This window comes from Cetorhinus maximus, chromosome 13, assembly GCF_964194155.1.
Source record: "Cetorhinus maximus chromosome 13, sCetMax3.hap1.1, whole genome shotgun sequence".
NCBI classification, from domain to species: domain Eukaryota; kingdom Metazoa; phylum Chordata; class Chondrichthyes; order Lamniformes; family Cetorhinidae; genus Cetorhinus; species Cetorhinus maximus.
In genome coordinates, this window is record NC_135891.1 from 46920867 (window position 1) to 46940647 (window position 19781).

Below are 19781 nucleotides of genomic sequence, written 5' to 3' on the forward strand. Positions count from 1 at the left end.
GAGATGATAATGTTGTGACTCCACAAGCTAAGTTGTAAGTTTAGTTGCTTTAAACCACCCAGTAATCAGTAATGTGGCTTCCATCAGCATCACCTTAATGACCTGAAAGTCTCCTTTATATCGTCATGACTAAAAATGAAAACAGTGCTCAAGCTGAAATCTGACAGATCATTGTACAGTCTTAACAGGTCTGACAGCATCTGTGGAGAGAGAAACAGAGTTGACGTTTCGAGTCTGTATGACCCTTCTTCAGAGCTACAGAGAAGTAGAAATGTGATGAAATTTATACTGTTTAAGGGGGGTGGAGCAAGTGAAGCTGGATAGAAGGGCAACGATAGTTGGGGGCAAAGGAGAGATTGACAAAGATGTCATAAACAAAGGGCAAAGGGAGTGTTAATGGTAGTGGCAAGGGTTAAAAAAGGTGCAGATAGTGGCATTAAGGTAAGAAAGCAGAATGTGATAATAGCAGGACAAGGGTAAGCACTCTGAAAAGAACATGAACAAGTAACAGATGGCCCTTGATTAACATCTTTGATTGACCCTTGGTCCTTGATTGACACTAACATCTTTGCCAATCTCTTCCTTTGCCCCCACCTATCACTGGCCTTCTATCCAGTTTCACCTGCTCCACCCCCCCTTAAACAGTATAAATTTCATCACATTTCTACTTCTCTGTAGCTCTGAAGAAGGGGCATACGGACTCAAAACATCAACTCTGTTTCTCTCTCCACAGATGCTGTCAGACCTGCTGAGTTTTTCCAGCATTTTCTGTTCTTTTTTCAGATTTCCAACATCCGCAGTATTTTGCTTTTTGCTTTTATCTTATTGTACATCTCAGTCTGGCATTTCCAAATTTCCACTCCAGTGACCTTGCAATATAATTAAGCATTATATTCACTTTATTATTAATCCACATTCATTTAACACAGTGGTGGTGATAATGCAATAGCAGACATTCAAAGTACACTGTGCAGGGGCCCCATATTATCAAGGTTGGAAACCTGAAGCCTAGTCTGCACCAGATATTGGTACTGTTCAGTTAAGCCAAGCCAGCCAGAACATGTCTAGCATACTAGCAGCCTGCACACCAACATTGCACAAGACTTGTCAAGGACACTGTTTCTTTAAATTGGGTGTCCATCCCATGATATAACAAGAACACTTGAGCAACACTGCAGTTTCTCAATGCTAATTCCCAATGATGGGAATCCGACATAGAAAAATGCACATTTTTGTGTCGCATGATTCATTCCTTGCAATAGGGTCACCCACTCTTTACGTCTTTGGTCTTCAGTGACCAAAACTTTTTTAAAAAGAGGTCTGTCTCCAAGCATGTTTTTATTCATTCACAAGATTTGGAGGTCACTGGCTAAGCCAGCATGTGTTGCCCATCCATAATTGCCCTTGAGAAGGTGGTGATGAGCTGCCTTCTTGAACCACTTCAATCGATGTGGTATTGGTACACCCACAGTACTGTTAGGGAGGGAGTTCCAGGATTTGGACCCAACAACAGTGAAGGAACAGTGATATAGTTCCAAGTCAGGATGGTGTGTGGAGGGGAACTTGCAGGTAGTGGTATTCCCATGTATCTGCTGCCCATGTCCTTCTAGATGGTATAGGTTGCAGGAAGATGCTCTCTAAGGAGCCTATCTAATAATGCATTGTGCTCCATTATCATGTTAATCAATGAAAGTAGATTTGGTGAGTTGCTGCAATGCATCTTGTACATGGTACACACTGCTGCCACTGTATGCAGTAGTGGAAGGAGTGAATGTTTAAGCTGGTAGGTACATGGTATGCCAAAGAAGCAAGCTGCTTTGTCTTGAATGGTGTCAAGCTTCTTGAGTGTTGTTGGAACTGCACTCATCCAGCCAAATGGAAAGTATTTCAGCACACTCTTGGCTTGTGCCTTGTAGATGGAGGACAGGTTTTGGGGAGTCAGGAGGTGAGTTACTCTCTGCAGAATTCCCAGCCTCCGAGCTGCTCTTGTAGTCACAGTATTTTTATGGCTGGTTCAGTTCAGTTTCTGGTCAATGGTAACCCCAGGATATTGATAGGAGGTCCCCAAAAAAAATAAGAGCACTTTTTGGGCAGCGAACACTCAATAGTCAAGTCCCCTAAATCCTTTGGCACTTTCAATGCACCAGATGCTAGGTGCTAGGACCACATCACTCATTCTATTACGCATCAAATCTACTACCATATCCAGATCCTTTGTTAGCTATTTTTTCACCATCTATCGTATAGTGTGGCATTTATTTCTCCTACTATTATGCAGCATCTTGTGTTTATCTGCATTGAATATTACATTTTGTTTATATACAAATGATAAAAACTACACATTCTCTTTACATAGTATGCACCATAGATTAGAATCGATTCCTTCTTTGTAGCAATGCCAAACATATAAAACACATCGTTCAGTATAAATTTAGCAAGTATCTATGTCTAGACTCCTGGTGCCGTCTTGTTGCTACCAGGTGAAGCTGCCCCTAGATTCTGCTGAAAAAGCTCATATCTCTGCTGAGATCATTTCTTTCAAGCTCAACTGTATATTCTGCAAAACAAAAGCAATCTTATCAGAATGTTACTGAACTCTGATTAGAATGTTTTATATAATGGAGCTGTTTCCAAACCTCAAATCTACTTTCGTTGATTAACATGATAATGGAGCACAATGCATTATTAGATACAAAGCCATCAGATGGTGAATATCAAATACAGAGCCATTTACAGAGACTCTCCCAAATCAAATCAAACCAAACTGAATGACAAGGGGACATTTTGTGGTTTACAATATATGGAACAAATGTCAGGTTCATCAGGGATTCTCTACGTTTTCTCCTAACCAAACATTAATTTCTTACATCAAACACATCAGATGTGTAATTAATTGTTCACATAATAGACCTGGATAAGATTACCTAAAAATGTGTGTCATCAAGTGATCTTCCCTTTCTTTCTTCCTGCTTTCCTTTCAATCCTCTCTCTCTTTCTGAAGGCAATGAGACATGCTCAGCTATGGTTCCACAGGCAATGATAATGTCTCGCAAATGCTTATTATTCCTGCATCAGCTTAGACATCGAACGTCAATAAGCTATTCAACCTTAATGGATGATCATACCTAATTACAATCCTATCCTCACTTGATGAGCAGAAATGTACACATTTTCCAGCAATAATCACTGGATCACAATCAGGAGATGGAAGCTTAACTGATTTTTCCCCTCTCTTGTTCAAGCACAAACCTGTTGTATCTCAAGTGTTTCCCCGAGTCTCTGTAAATGGCTCTGTATTTGATATTCGCCATCTGATGGCTTTGTAAGGTCAGATAACTTAGCACAGTTCTTCAAGGTGAAATAGCTGAGTTCTATACAGGATATTGCAATAAACCTACAGTCTTCAGAAGAAGCAAAAGCAGAAGCCTTGCTTTAATGTTAACGTTTCAAGTCCGAATGACTCTTCATCAGAACTAAGGAAAAATAGAAAAGAGGTGCAATATAAGCTGGTTTAAGGCGGGGTGGGACAGGTAGAGCTGGATAGAGGGCCATTGATAGGTGGAGATTGCCAAAAAAATGTCATAGACAAAAGGAGAAAGAAGTGCTGATGGTGGTGATATTAGCTAAGATATGTACTAATGGTGACATTAAGGGTAGAAAGCAGGACGAGCAAGGTACACCACACTCAGTGCCATGCGCCGCCATATGAACACACTCGACCTTTCCCTCCAGCAGCACCGCCGCACCCTTTTTCAAAGCTGCGCGTGCCCCCAGTTTCATTTTATTCTTCGTCTCATCCGACACCTCAACAAGAAACTTTTTCTCTTTCTCTCAAGTGCTAAGGAACGTTTTTTTAATTTTAGGCTGAAGGGTCATGAGGACTCGAAACGTCAACTCTTTTCTTCTCCACCGATGCTGCCAGACCTGCTGAGTTTTTCCAGGTAATTCTGTTTTTGTTAAGGTACAGATAGCCCTAGTGGGGGTGGGGTGGAGGGAAGGGATCAAAATAGGCTAAAAGGTAGAAATAAAACAATGGATGGAAATACATTCCGGACTGAATATTGAGTTCAACAACTTTAGATCATGAAATCTCTCCTCCATCCCCACCCCCTTTCTCCAATAATTTATATATATTTTTCTTTTCCCACCTATTTCCATTATTTTTAAATGCATTTCCATCCATTGTTTTATCTCTACCTTTTAGCCTATTTCGATCCCTTCCCCCCACCCCACCCCCACTAGGGCTATCTGTACCTTGCTCGTCCTGCTTTCTACCTTTAACGTCACCATTAGCTCATACCTTAGCTAATATTACCACCGTCAACACCTCTTTGTCCTTTTGTCTATGACATCTTTTGGCAATCTCCAACTATCTCTGGCCCTCTATCCGACTCTACCTATCCCACCACCCCCCTTAAACCAGCTTATATTTTACCTCGTTTCTATTTTTCCTTAGTTCTGATGAAGAGTCATTTGGACTCGAAACGTTAACTGTATTCCTCTCCGCAGATGCTGTCAGACCTGCTGAGTTTTTCCAGGTATTTTTGTTTTTGTTTTGGATTTCCAGCATCTGCAGTTTTTTGCTTTTAGCCTTACTTTAATGTATGCTTCAGGACCAATAAAGTCACTGCGGATAGAAATGGCATTTGCAGATGGCTGAAAATGTGTTACAAGTATTTTGGAGAGCTATGAGCTTGAAATCAATCATTTGTGCAAATTATCCAAATCCTCAAAGTACACTAAACCCTTGAACATATTTAGTCAGTTCCATTGCTTTTATATGTGTGTATTTGTATATATTAAGAAAATTGTCCCTATCTTTCTTATTTTAGCAGTTCCTTGCATCACCACCCCCATTGTTCTCTATTTTACCCCCATTCCTCAAAGTAATAACTCACACTGGGTTATCATTCTATAGTTACCAACAACTCTCACCTAGGAGGTCATTCCTTATACATACGCCTAGGCTGAGAGTCTTAAAGTATAACAGCCACACTAAACTTCACAGTTGAGCCTGATCCTGTCCTCAAGTACAGTTAACAATAGTATACTTGTAGCAGGCTTGCTGGATAGAGACCAAGAACAAACCTTGCCTGGTTTGTTCCCTCACTGGCCTAGGGATGCTGAGGTCAACTGTGAAAATAAATCAGTGGTCTACCCATTTGATAAGAAGTGTTTGAATGTAATGATTTACCAAGCTTTAATGTGTAAAATTATTGCTCTTCTTTTACACTGCATTTATTTCATTACCACATCACTTCATTTTGATAAATTAAGAATCATGACAAAATTGGATATAGGATGCAAAAAATGTACATAGCTCCTTTTCTCACTTAAGAAAATATCACATAACTATCAGAAATGTAGACTGTAGGTTTCAAAATATTTTCCCAATTTTGTCTCTTGTCCGAAGGCTAAAGTTAGTCAAATGAAGGATTATTCTCTGAGTGATCAACTTACTCATGAAGGGTGAGGTCACTCATGAGGTAAATTCATTAAACTGTTTTCTGTTGAATGACATATGGATGTGCTAATGCCAATGTCTATGAAAAGTTTTCTGAATCCCTGTGATCACCTGACCAGATGCCCATTTTATCATTTTGTTGTGTTCTTGAAAAAAAGTGTAATAATAAATCATCTGTACTTGTATTTAATAGAAACTTGGCTTCATGCTCTAAATTAAATATCTGACACCATAGGTTTAAGATTTAGGAAGTTCAGGACTTCAGGTACAGATGTTCAGACTCGCATTATGGGTTTTCGCAAACTAATCAACCTTCACCATTCTGTTTATCTTGCATGCATGACATGGGCCCCAAGGGTCAAATGTATATTCAGTCAGCTTAATGGAAAACAATACCTTGGTACTAAAATCCATTTCCGAAACAGTCCGAAACAACGTTAACTTGTGATTAATGTGAACTGATTTTGTAAACATTAAAACCAGGAACCAAGCAATAAACTTACCAGCAAAAAAAAGAAGAAACTGTCTTGTTAAGGATCACTGACAAGAAAACAAACATCAATTCCAGGATTAGCTATGTCCAGCACCTAGTAAATAATTTAGCCAGCAAACAAGGAGTGGAAACCTGAGACCAAAAGCACAGCCACCTCTTTTGGTAAAATCATGGAAGAGAACTTGTTTATTAAACATCATTGTCCCTTCCGCACTCCTGTCCCTCCTCCAGCACTATGACCTTCTGCTCTGGCTTCTGTTCTGCCAGCCAACTCAATACCTGGCTCAAAAAACATTCCTCGCCTTGAGCATGCTTCCAATGAACCACACCTTTTTCAATTTCTTTCAAATGCTTGGTGGCCACCACTCATTTACCTGCTGCCTGTCATGTGCTCAGAGCTCTCTCGCTGAACAAGGACCGCTACAGAAATGCAAGACATTGTCAATGTTTAGAGTAATTTACTTTATACTCATGTGGTGTTATCATAATAGTAATAAACTTTCCCTCACCTTTTTCTCCTGGTGTCTCCTGAAGACAGCAATTTTGGCTAGGCTACAGTTCCAGCAAACTCATGCAAGGAGCCATTCTTCAAGTGTGAGAATGGATGACTGCCTAATACAGTGAGTCCTTGCTTTAAGTCACCCTTGTTTTAAGCCGCTTCCATATGTCGGTCAGTTAATGGGTTGGTATTCGTGTTTAACATCAGGAGTTTTCTTTTAATGCTGTTTTGCACCAGGTAGTGTGACCTGTGCGGCGCCATTTTGGTACCGTCTCTCCTGCTTCCCAACTCTCCCGGTCGCTGCCTCTCCAGTTTGTGGCTTACCTCCATGAACCTGCAACTCAAAATTCTCTCGTGCCATAGGTTTCTTCCTGCCTCTCGTCACTCATCTCCCAAGCCCTTTCTCAGAGCATTGCAAATCTTTGGAACTCTCTACCCCAAAGGGCTCCAGATGCCCAGAGAATCGGCAAATTCAAGATTGAAAGTGATTGATTTTTGGGCACTAAGGGATGAGGGAATAGGTTAGCAAAGTGGAGTTGATGTTGAATTTTAGCCATGATCTTACGGAATGGCAGAGCAGCTCGATGTGCCATTTGGCCCACTCCTACTTGTTTTCCCTTGTGTTCTTATTAGCAGTGTCTTTACCTGCTGTGCCATCAGGGAAAAGTTTTAACTTTTTTTTTGATACACTACAGCCACCAAATATGCTAACAAACATTAAACAAAATGCTATGGCAGTACTTGTATTGATGTTTCAATATGCTGTGCCATGGAATTGTACAACGCAAGTCCATGCCAATGATTTCCCATACAAAGTCACATCTGCTTTTTCCGCTGGATATAAAGGAATGAAAAAGGCAGGAAATTTCTCCAGATCTCTTCGCCAACATTCAACTGTTAAACCACAACCACCCAAAATAGATTAACTGATCATTGTTATTCAAGGGCTGCTGTTATGTGCAAACTGGCTGCTGTCCATACCTAAAATAAGAATGACTACACCAGCAGGCTACTTCTGTTCCACCATTACTAGTACAAGAGGAGCAGCAGTGCTTCCCCCTGCCCCCAAGCAAACCTGTTTCTCTCCCCATGACTGGTCTCCTTCCCCCACTCCTTGATCCAATCTTGCATCACCCCCAGCCCCCGCTATCACCTCCCCGCCTTCATTATCTCTCCCTCCCACCTCTCCACTCCACTCTCTAGCTACATCCTACAAGTACAGGCTGACCCACTCCTTCCCCGTGAATGTTGGGGCCCTTGTTTCCCTTACTCATTCATTTAATGTCACAGTTGGGGCTTTTTGACCATTTATCCACCTAAAAGATTTAGGAAAAAGAGACACTATATATAACGTGTTGTAAGACTTGATATATCCCTGTAAATAAAAGAAAGGTAGGGTTGTGATTAAGACAGTAAGTAGAAAAGTGCTAATGAGAGCACTCTGAGACTGCCAAATAATAGGCAATTTGTTACCTTCAACTAGTAATCAATAAACACCTCAGGTTCATTGTATTGGAAAGTTCTTGATTTCTTACTGGCTCTGTCCAGCTGGAAATATAGGTGAAGGATTTTCTGAGGCTGTTTGAGGTGGAAGAGGGCGATCACGGTGAGTTTCCTAGTTGGACGCCTTCCGGAAGATCGAACTGGAAGGCCTGCTACTTGTGCATTCAGATTTCTGAATGAAGGTGACCAGAAACACAAAAACACCATCAAATCCGAAGGATGGTTTTAGTGGAAACAGTGCCGTGCAGGCAACAAAAAGTTGCAAGAGGATGGAATACAGTGGAAAGAAAGTCAGAAAATGATCTTCTAAGTTAAGCAAGATGACCCACTGAAATAGGGTAGGACAGTATCTTCACTATTTTTATATCATGCAAAAGCTACCAGTATTTGTATTAATGGAAACGTGTCAATCCAAATACAAGTGTTGTTTTCTAATAGGAAATAAAGCTGCTTAACAATTTATATCAACTCTCATCTCACCAAGTGCTTGCACAGTTCACCTTTGGACAAACTGAAGAAATATATGCACAAAAGACACAAGTCCAGATCCTCATTACATCCCTTGGTTACATAACCATAAAGTAGATAAAGAGCAGTGCAAGACAACTACCACAAAAGATGAAAGCCACTTAAAGGAGTGATTGATGCCATTGAACCTGGGAAGGTATCAGTTAATAATCCTAAATTAACAACATTCAGTAAGACAGAAGTGTATTTTCACCTTTCTCCTTTTATAAGTGTTCCCAAAGGTGAGATGGCAGCTTCGACAGGCCCAACAAACTTAACACTGCACAGCATACTTATCACACACAATGCTTGACACAGACAACATCAGAGACAAAGCACTTAGAGAATTTAATGAAAACATACGCAAAGCATAATTCACAGTTCAAGAGAGGAAGAGCAAATGAAGGCGTCAATGGTAGAACAGGATGTAGCTGACCATAGGCCAGGAGGTACAGTACAAGGCCTGTCTGCCATTAGGTGTCAGTGGATGAACAAAAGCCCTTCATAAAGTGAGAATGCACAGAATTCCTTGGATGGGTTGTCAAGGATTGTGCATCACTGCCATTGTAACTGCAAACAAGATTGTTGCAGGAGAAGTGTGGTAATAGTCTTAAAATCTGAATAAAAAGTGATGCAAAGCAGCAGAAATTACAGCACAATGAGAACTGTAAATGAAACCAGCTAGGAAACAAACATAAGAACTTTACAGCTAACATTATAAACAGCAACTCAGATTTAAAAAGGCTTACTTTGCCTGGCCATGCAAGTGAAAAAACAATACAAAAGCAAAATACTGCAGATGCCGCAAGACTGAAATAAAAACAGAAAATGCTGGAAACATTCAGCTGCTGCATCTGCAAAGAGAGAAACAGAGTTAACATTTCAAGTCTATGTTCTGATGAAAGGTCATAGACCTGAAACATCAACTCTGTTTCTCTCTCCACAAATGCTGTCTGACCTGCTGAGTATTTTCAGCATTTTCTGCTTTTGTATGTTAGTACAGAACTTGAGTATTGCTGAAAAAAAGAGACATGCTGTTGAAGCTTTTCGTCTTGCATCCATCAGGACAGATTCGCAAGTATACCAATTGTAAAGGGAACAACGAATTATACTGCATGAGAAGAGAGTGCTGATTGGTTGGCAAGTGGACTCTGATTCGCAGAGATATTACCATGGAGAATGCACCAGGGAACAATTAACTGCCAAGCTTTTGGTTAAATTCAAACCAGGCAAGTCAACTCTGATTGGTCAAGACATTGCAATGGAGAATGACCCATGAAATGGCTGTCCTCCAAGCTTCTGTTTAGTTCAAAAAAAGCGCAATGTGTGGACATATTCCTTCTGTATGCAAAGGACAGGGCCCTGTGTGTGAATATAAGCAGCTTCTAGCATGTGCAGGTGAGCCACACTGAGTCTGACTGATAATCTTAAATTGGTCATCAGTGTAATTCTTAGCACAATTTGTTGTTCAACCTCTACTTTGTGTATGACTCAATCATTATTTTGCTTTCTGTAAAACCATATTAAAAAATTAATGATAAAATTCTGGTTTCCCACCTGTAAGAATTATTCAATGTGATTGGCTCTGTAGCCTGCTTGATCAAATCACTGGTGCTGAACACCAGGAATCCCCTATAGCTGGCACCAGATTGAAATCAATGCCAGGAAATGTGAAATCCATGCCATAGAGCTTGCCATATCTTTGTGGGCAGCTTTCTTTGAAGTCAGAAGTGAGCACCTTCACTTTTGTCGCTGACTGTAAAAACTGGGCCATTATATCATCAGTCTTTAACTTCTCATTGTATTTACAATAATTCGCAGTGTGGTTTGTACCAGCAGTGTTTCTCATACTCGTGCCTATTTCCACCTCCATAACATCACCCAACTTCACCCATCTAAGCTGATGAAACCCTCATTAAATTCCCATCTACCCCAGATAACCTTTGGTTTCCTTGCCTAACAAGACTCTATTCACCTCTGCCTTAAAAATATTCAGTGACCTCGCTTCCACTGCCTTCTGGGGCAGAGTTCCAAAGTCGCACAGCCCTCAGAAAAAATTTTTCCTCATCTATGTCCTAAAAGGGCAACCCCTTTTTAAAACAGTGACCCCTAGTCATGGAATCACCCACAAGATTTCAAACAGATCTACCACGTCTACCTTGTCAAGACTATTCAGGGTCTTGTATACTTCAATCAAGTCATCCCTCACTCTTCTAAATTGCAGTGGAAACAAGCCCAACCTGACCAACCTTTCCTCATAAGACAACCTGCGCATTCCAGGTATCAATCTAGCAAAACTCGTCTGAACTGCCTCCAACGTATTTACATCCTTCCTTAAACAAGGAGGCCAAAACTACACACTATTCAAGATGCAGTCTCACCAGTGCCCCGTATAACTGAAACATAACATCCTTAATTTATGTTCAATTCCTTTCGAAATAAAGGAAAACATTCAATTAACCTTCTTGATTACCTGCTGTAGCTCCATACAAACATTTTGTGACTATTGGGGAGGCAATGGCCGGTTGGTATTGCCACTCACTTGGTTCACTAATATCCTTTAGGGAAGGAAATCTGTCGTCCTTACCTGGTCTGGCCTGCACGTGACTCCAGACCCACAGCAATGTGTCTGACTCTTAAAAGCCCTCTGAAATGGCCTAGCAAGCCACTCAGTTGTAACAAACCGCTACAAAGTCACAAAAACGAAATGAAGCCAGACCGACCACCTGGCATTGACCTAGGCACAGGCCCTGTCGACCCTGCAAAGTCCTCCTCACTAACATCAGGGGACTAGGGCCAAAATTGGGAGTGCTGTCTCACAGACTAGTCAAGCAACAGCCTGACACAGTCATCCTCACAGACTCGTACCCTACAGATAATGTCCCAGGCATGTCCCATCACCATCCTGGATATGACCGACCAGCAGGATAGGCCCAGCAGAGGTGCCGCACAGTGGTATATAGTCAGGAGAGAGTGGCCCTGGGAGTCCTCAACATCGACTCCGGATCCCATGAAGTCTCGTGGCATCAGGTCAAACATGGGCAAGGAAACCTCCTGCTGATTACCACGTACAGCCCTCCCTCAGCTGATGAATCTGTGCTCCTCCATGTTGAACACCACTTGGAGGAAGCACTGAGGGTGGCAAGGGCACAGAATGTACTCTTTGTGCGGGACTTCAAAGTCCATCACCAAGAGTGGCTCGGTAGCACCACTACTGGCCAAGCTGGCCGAGGCTGGGTCTGCGGCAGGTGGTGAAGGAACCAATAGGAGGGAAAAACATACTTGACCTCATCCTCACCACCCTGCCTGCCACAGATGCATCTGTCCATGACAGTATCAGTAGGAGTGACCACCGCACACAGTTGTTGTGGAGAAGTCCTGCCTTCTCATTGAGGATACCCTCCATCGTGTTGTGTGGCACTACCACTGTGCTAAATGGGATAGATTTCAAACAGATCTAGCAACACAAGACTGGGCATCCATGAGGCGCTGTGGACATCAGCAGCAGCAGAATTGTACTCAAACGCAATTTGTAACCTCAAGGCCTGGCAGATCCCCCACTCTACCACTACCAAGCCAGGCGATCAACCCTGGTTCAATGAAGAGTGCAGGAAGGCATGCCAGGAGCAGCACTAGGAATACCTAAAAAATGAGGTGTCGACCTGCAGAAGCTATAACACAGGATTACCTGCATGCCAAACAGCATAAGCACCAAGTGATAGACAGGGCTAAGCAATCTCACAGCCAACGGATCAAATCTAAGCTCTGCAGTCCTGCCACATCCAGTCGTGAATGGTGGTGGACAATTAAACAACTCACTGGAGGAGGCGGCTCCACAAATATCCCCATCCTCAATGGTGGAGGAGCCCAGCACATCAGTGAAAAGATAAGGCTGAAGCATTTGCTACAATCTTCAGCCAGAAGTGCCAAGTGAATGATCCATCTTGGCCTCCTCCTCCGGAGGTCCTCAGCATCACAGATGCCAGTCTTCAGCCAATTCAATTCACTCCACATGATATCAAGAAATGGCTGAAGGCACTGGATACTGCAAAGGCTATGGGCCCTGACAATATTCCAGCAATAGTACTGAAGACTTGTGCTCCAGAATTTGCCCTGCACCTAGCCAAGCCGTACCTGTACAGCTACAACACTGGCATCTACCCGGCTATATGGAAAATTGCCCAGCTATGTCCTGTACACAACAAGCAGGACAAATCCATCCCGGACAATTACCCCTGCATCAGTCTACTCTCAATCATCAGTAAGGTAATGGAATGGGGTCATCGACAGTGCTATCAAGCGGCACTTGCTTAGCAATAGCCTGCTCACTGACGCCCAGTTTGAGTTCCATCAGAGTCACTCAGCTTCTGACCTCATTACAGCCTTGGTTCAAACATGGACAAAAGAGCTGAACTCCAGAGGTGAAGTGAGAGTGACTGCCTTTGACATCAAGGCAGCATTTGACAGAGTGTAGCATCAAGGAGCCCTAGCAAAACTGGAGTCAATGGGAATCAGGGGGAAAACTCTCCGCTGGGTTGGAGTCATACCTAGCACAAAGGAAGATGGTTATGGTTGTTGGAGGTCAGTCGTCTCATCTCCAGGACATCATTGCAGGAGCTCCTCAGGATGGTATCCTCGGCCCAACCATCTTCAGCTGCTTCATCAATGACCCTCCTTCCATCATAAGGTCAGAAGTGGGGATATTCCCTGATGATTGCACAATTTGCACCATTTGCGACTCCTCAGATACTGAAACAGTCCATGTCCAAATGCAGCAAAACCTGGACAATATCCAGGCTTGGTCTGACAAGTGGCAAGTAACATTCACATCACACAAGTGCCAGGAAATGACCATCTCTAACAAGAGAGAATCTAACCATCGCCCCTTGATGTTCAATAGCATTATCATCACTGAATCCTCCACTATCAACATCCTGGCGGTTACCATTGACCAGAAACTGAACTGGACTAGCCATATAAATACTGTGGCTATAAGAGCAGATCAGGGGCTAGGAACCCTGTGACGAGTAACTCACCTCCTGACTCCCCAAACCCTGTCCACCATCTACAAGGCACAAGTCAGGAATACTCTCCACTTGCCTGGATCAGTGCAGCTCCAACAACACTCAAAAAACTTGACAATGTCCAGGACAAAGCAGCCCGCTCGATTGGTACCACATCCACAAACATTCATTCCCTCCAACACCAATGCACAGCAGCAGCAGTGTGTGCCATCTACAAGGTGCACTGCAGGGATTCACCGAGGCTCCTTCAACAGCACCTTCCAAACCCACTACCATCTAGAAGGACAAGGGCAACAAATAGATGGAAACACCACCACCTGGAAATCCCTTTCCAGGTCACTCACCATCCTGACTTGTAAATATATCGCCATTCTTTCAGTCACTGGGTCAAAATCCTGGAACTCCCTTCCTACACCACATGGACTGCAGCTGTTCAAGAAGGCAGCTCACCACCACCTTCTCAAGGGCATCGAGGGATGGCCAATAAATGCTGGGCCAGCCAGCAATGCCTACATCCTGTAAGTGAATAAAAGTAAACTGCACGAGAACACCTAGATCCCTCTGCACCTCTGAATTCTGCAGTTGTTCCCTGTTTAAGTGATACTCTGCTTTTTTATTCTTCCTGCCAAAGCGAACAACTTCCCATTTTCCCACATTATACTCTGTCTGTCAAATAGAGTCATAGAGTCAAAGAGTTATACAGCACAGAAACAAGCCCTTCGGCCCATCGTGTCCATGCCGGCCATCAAGCACCTATCTGTTCTAATCCCACTTTCCAACACTTGGCCCATAGCCCTGTACACTATGATGTTTCAAGTATTCATCTAAATTATTCTTAAATGTCGTGAGAGTTCATGTCTCTACCACCCCCTCAGGCAGTGTGTTCCAGATTCCAGCCACCCTCTGCGTTTTCCTCAAATCCCCTCTAAACCTCCTGCCCCTTACCTTAAATCTATGTTCCCTGGTTATTGACTCCTCCGCTAAAGGGAAAAGTTTCTTCCCATCTATGCCCCTCATAATTTTATATACCTCTATCAGGTCCCCCCTCCGACTTCTCTGCTCTAATGAAAACAACCTTAGCCTATCCAGTCTCTCTTCAGAGCTGAAACACTCCAGCCCAGGCAACATCCTGGTGAATCTCCTCTGCACCCTCTCTAGTGCAATCGCATCCTTTCTATAGTGTGGCGACCAGAACTGCACACAGTACTCCAGCTGTGGCCAACTAGCGTTATTTCCAGCTCCAACATAACCTCCCTGCTCTTATATTCTATGCTTCGGCTAATAAAGGCAAGTATCCCATATGCCTTCTTAACCACCTTATCTACCTGTGCTGCTGCCTTCAGGGATCTATGGACATGCACACCAAGGTTCCTCTGATTACACCTCAAGGTTACACCCCCCTGTCATGCCTGAAAATTCTATACCCTGGAATATTGAGCTGCCAGTCCTGCCCTTTCCTCAACCATGTCTCTGTGATAGCAACAATATCATATTCTTATGTGTTAAATCAATGCCCTCAACTCATCTGCCTTACTTGTAAGACTCATTGCATTAAAATAGATGCAATCCAGCCTCGCATTATTCCCTTGTGCCTTAACAGGTCTATATTTGCTCTGCCTGCAGATTGACTTAGTTTCTCTTCTATAATTGGCTGTGCATCACACCCTACTGTACCTCCACTCTGTATCCCATCCTCCTGTCAAATTAGTTTAAACCTCACCCCACAACAGCACTAGCAAACCTCCCCACAAGGCTTTGGTCCCATTCCAGTTCAGGTGCAACCCGTCCGACTTGTACAGGCCCCACCTTCGCAGACCCAGTGATCCAGGAAACTAAAGCCCTCCCTCTTGCACCATCTCTTCAGCCATGCATTCATCCTCACTATCCTCCTATTCCTATGCTCACTAGCACATGGCATAGAGGTTACAACCTTTGAGGTCCTGCTTTTTAATCTGCTATCTAGCTACCTAAATTCTTGTTGCAGTAGTTGCAGGGCCTCATCCCTCTTTCTACCTATGTCATTGGTACAAATTTGAACCACAACCTCTGACTGTGCCCTCCCCCTTCAGAATGCCCTGCAGCCATTCTGTGACATCTTTGACCCTGGCACCAAGAGGCAACACACCATCACTGGAGTCACATCTACGGCTGCAGAAGCGCATGTCTGCACCCCTCACTATTGAGATTCATACCACCATTGTTCTTGCACTCTTACTCCTCCCCCCTCATGCAGCTGAGCCACCCACAGTTCCGTGAACTTGGCTCTGGCTGTACTCTCCAGAGGAACCTTCACCCTCATTGTTTTCCAACAAAGGAAAACGGTTTTTGAGGTGAGATGCACTTTGGGGCTTTCCTGACTACCTGCCTGCCTCCCTTCTTCTGACTGGTGGTCACTCATTCCCTCTCTGACTGCACTTCGTTAAGCTACGGAGTGACCACATCTAAAAACGTGCTATCCACGTAAGCCTCAGCCTCGCAGAGGCACTGTTGTGTCTCCAGCTGATGCTCAAGCTCTGAAACCTGTTGCTCAAGTTGGTCAAGCCGGTGGCACTTCCTGCACATGTGGTCATCCAGACTGCAAGGGGTGTCTAAGAATTCCCACGTGCAGCAGGCCATACAATACACAGGACTGAGCTCCCTTGCCATACTTTTTGTTTGCTTTTAATTAAAAGACTATTTCCTTAAATTTAAGCTCCGCTCTGCTCACTGAAGGCTTGCTCTTTACAGCCCTGCTCTGCTCACTGAAGTCTCGCTCTTTACAGCCCTGCTCTGCTCACTGAAGTCTCGCTCTTTACAGCCCTGCTCTGCTCACTGAAGTCTCGCTCTTTACAGCCCTGCTCTGCTCACTGAAGTCTCGCTCTTTACAGCCCTGCTCTGCTCACTGAAGTCTTGCTCTTTACAGCCCTGCTCTGCTCACTGAAGTCTTGCTCTTTACAGCCCTGCTCTGCTCACTGAAGTCTCGCTCTTTACAGCCCTGCTCTGCTCACTCAGTCCTGGAATGGAAAATTCTGCCCCTAAGTCAGAATTTTTGTAATGACAGAAAGGCTTTACGCCTTAGGCAAAAATGTTTGCCCACTCACTCAACTTATCTCTATCTGGGAATACACGATGAATGGTAGGACCCTGGGAAGTACCGAGGATCAGAGGGACCTTGGTGTACATGTCCACCGGTCCTTTAAGGTAGCGGGACAGGTAGATAAGGTGGTTAAGCAGGCATATGGGATACTTGCCTTTATTAGCCGAGGCATAGAATGTAATAGCAGGGAGGGTATGTTGGAACTGTATAAAACGCTGGTTAGGCCACAGCTAGAGTATTGCGTGCAGTTCTGGAATCTGCATTTTAGGGAGGATGTGATTGCTCTAGAGAGAGTGCAGAGGAGATTTACCAGGATGTTGCCTAGACTGGAGAGTTTTAGTTGTGAGGGGAGATTGGATAGACTGGGATTATTTTCCCTGGAGCAGAGAAGATTGAGGTGGAACGTGATTGAGGTGTATAAAATTATGAGGGGCATAGATAGGGTAGACAGGAAGGAACTTTTCCCCTTGGTGGAGGGATCAATAACTAGAATAGTTAGGTACTTGTTTGACCAGTGTGGACTTGATGGGCCAAAGGGCCTTTTTCTGTGCTGCAGACCTCTATGACTCTATGTCTGCAAACTACTTATGTCTTCTTCACAAACTACTTTCCTACCTACCTTTGTGTCGCCTGCAAATTTAGCTACCATGCCTTTGCTCCCCTCATCTAAGTCATTGATGTAAATTGTAAAATGTTGAGACCCCTGTGGGACCACATTAGTCACATCCTGCCAATCAGACAAAGGCCCATTTATGCGTACTCTTTTTTTCTGCTAGTCAGCCAATCCTCTATCAAGACTAATATGTTACCTGCTACACCATGAGCTTTTATTTTCCCCAATAACTTTTGATGTGGCATCTTATCAAATGCCTTCTGGAAATCCAAATACAGTACACCTACAGGCTCCTCTTTATCCACAGCACATGTTACTCCTTCAAAGAACTCTAATAAATTGGTTAAACATGACTGTAAGGGTCAACAGTAATTCACCGATGGTCAATATATAACTGATAGCAATAGGTAGAAGGCCACCATATCCTTCCTGGAACTACTAATGATCTTACAAAGCATTGCTATTCACTCTGTAACCACAGCGAGAATCCTCCAGCACGTACAAGTTATGGTCAGGCTCCCCTTTCAATGCCACTTTTGGCAAGCTCCATCTCTCTCCCAATCTGGGCTCTGGTTTGGTTTGTGACTCTAGGAAGCTCTGCAATAGCAGCACATGAATTTGAGTTGGTGTTGTTCTAACACAGTGAAACAATTCTGCTGGAGCCAATAAAAGTGGCTTGTGGAGACCCTTCCTCCTGCATCATAGCTTTGCACCCCACTACCCCTCCGCATTCTTCCCCCACCCCCACCCATCCTGAGCTTCTCCTTTTTACTCTAGTTAACATAAATAGTTGTAACAGAGAAATTCTCACTGTGGAAAGCAATACGTTGGGAGCTGCAAATACATAACCCTAATGTTCAACAGCTCGGACTCACTAATACTGGCTGCTGGAAAGATCTGTTTTTAGTGGGTCCACCAAGATGTTGGTCTTAGTTAGTTTCAGGGGTTTTGCATTTGGCTGTACAAAACCTACAATTAGGGAACCTGGTGCTACTACCACAGCATAAAAAAGGGCCTTCACTTTGGTTGTAGCTCTGGCAACTCATTAATCTATGGGAGATGGGGACGGGATGCACAGCAAATGATTCTAACACTACTCAGTGTTAGCATTATGGAATTAATGTCATCTGTACCATTAACAATGTTAATTTGATCAAAAACGACTTTTTCTGTTTAAGTGCATATTTATATAGAGTGCCAATTTGCCAGCACATAAAATAAATGAATCACTTTCAAATTAAATAAATTGGCTGATTACATGCAGGATCATTATATCGGCAAATTGCACAAAGTGGTACAATACTGCCTCTCAAAGGAATACTTTGTTATGCAATGTCAAGCCTACAAAGCATAATATTAAAATAAATGTTTACGTACATGAGCAGCATTTTATTTGTGCTGCAATTATATTTTGAGTCAATTAGCACGGGAGAAATCTTAACTGAGGAAGATGAAAATATGAATGAGGCTTTTATTTTGCTAGATTTTAAATCACAGGTAAGGGCAACAGTCAAACCTGTGGGAAAACGTGAGGTTATGCACTTTGGCAGGAAGAATAGAGGATAATATTATTTAAATGGAGAAAGACTGCAGAAAGCTGCAGCACAGAGGGATTTGGGGGTCCTCATGCATGAATCACAAATAGGTAGCATACAAGTTCAGCAGGTAATAGGGAAGGCAAATGGAATGTTGGCTTTTATTTATAAGGGAATGGGGTATAAAAATAGGTAAGTCTTGCTAAAACTATACAAGGCACTAGTTAGACCACACCTAGAATACCGTGAACAGCTTTGGTCCCATTATCTAAGGAAAGATATACTAGCATTGGAGGCAGTTCAGAGAAGGTTCACTAGGTTGATCCTGGATATGGAGGGGTTTTCTTTTGAGGAGAGGTTGAGTAGGTTGGGCCTGTACTCGTTGGAGTTTAGAAGAATGAGAGGCGATCTTATTGAAACGTACAAGATTCTTAGGGAACTTGATAGGGTAGATGCGGAGACATTGTTTTCCCGTGTGGGAGAGTCTAGGACCAGGGGGCATAATCTCAGAGTAAGGGATCACCCATTTACGACAAAGATGAGGAGGAATTTCTTCTCTCAGATGGTAGTGAATCTGTGGAATTCTTTACCCGCAGAGGGCTGTAGAGGCTGGGTCGTTAAGTATATTCAAGGCTGAGACAGACAGATTTTTAATCAGTAAGGGAATCAAGGGTTATGGGGAAAAGGCAAGAAAGTGGAGTTGAGGATCAGATCAGATCAGAGATCAGATCAGAGTTCAGGATCAGATCAGCCATGATCTCATTGAATGGCAGAGCAGACTCGAAGGGCTGTAGAACGAATTTTCAACAACAGAAAGAGCACTATTAACAAATTCTACCAAGACCCACTTGCTCGGTGTTAAATGTCACAAAAAAATGGCAAACACATAATAATCCACAACATAAAATGAAAACAGTAACTTATAGATGTTAACAGATACCAAGAAGGGATTTCAAGGCTGTAATCTAACCCAGCAAAATAGCAGTTAACCACTCAACTGGCACCTGCTTCATGACACCAACTCACTCACTGGATTAGATTTGTTTTAGAAATAGTCTCAAATGTCT

At 43.1% G+C, this 19781-nt stretch overlaps 1 protein-coding gene across 2 annotated transcripts in view; it reads right to left on the reverse strand.

The window, feature by feature from the left end:
- Window positions 1-19781, reverse strand: part of zfp64 (zinc finger protein 64 homolog (mouse)) — a 90037-nt gene that overhangs the window by 40577 nt on the left and 29679 nt on the right. The window lies entirely within an intron of this gene.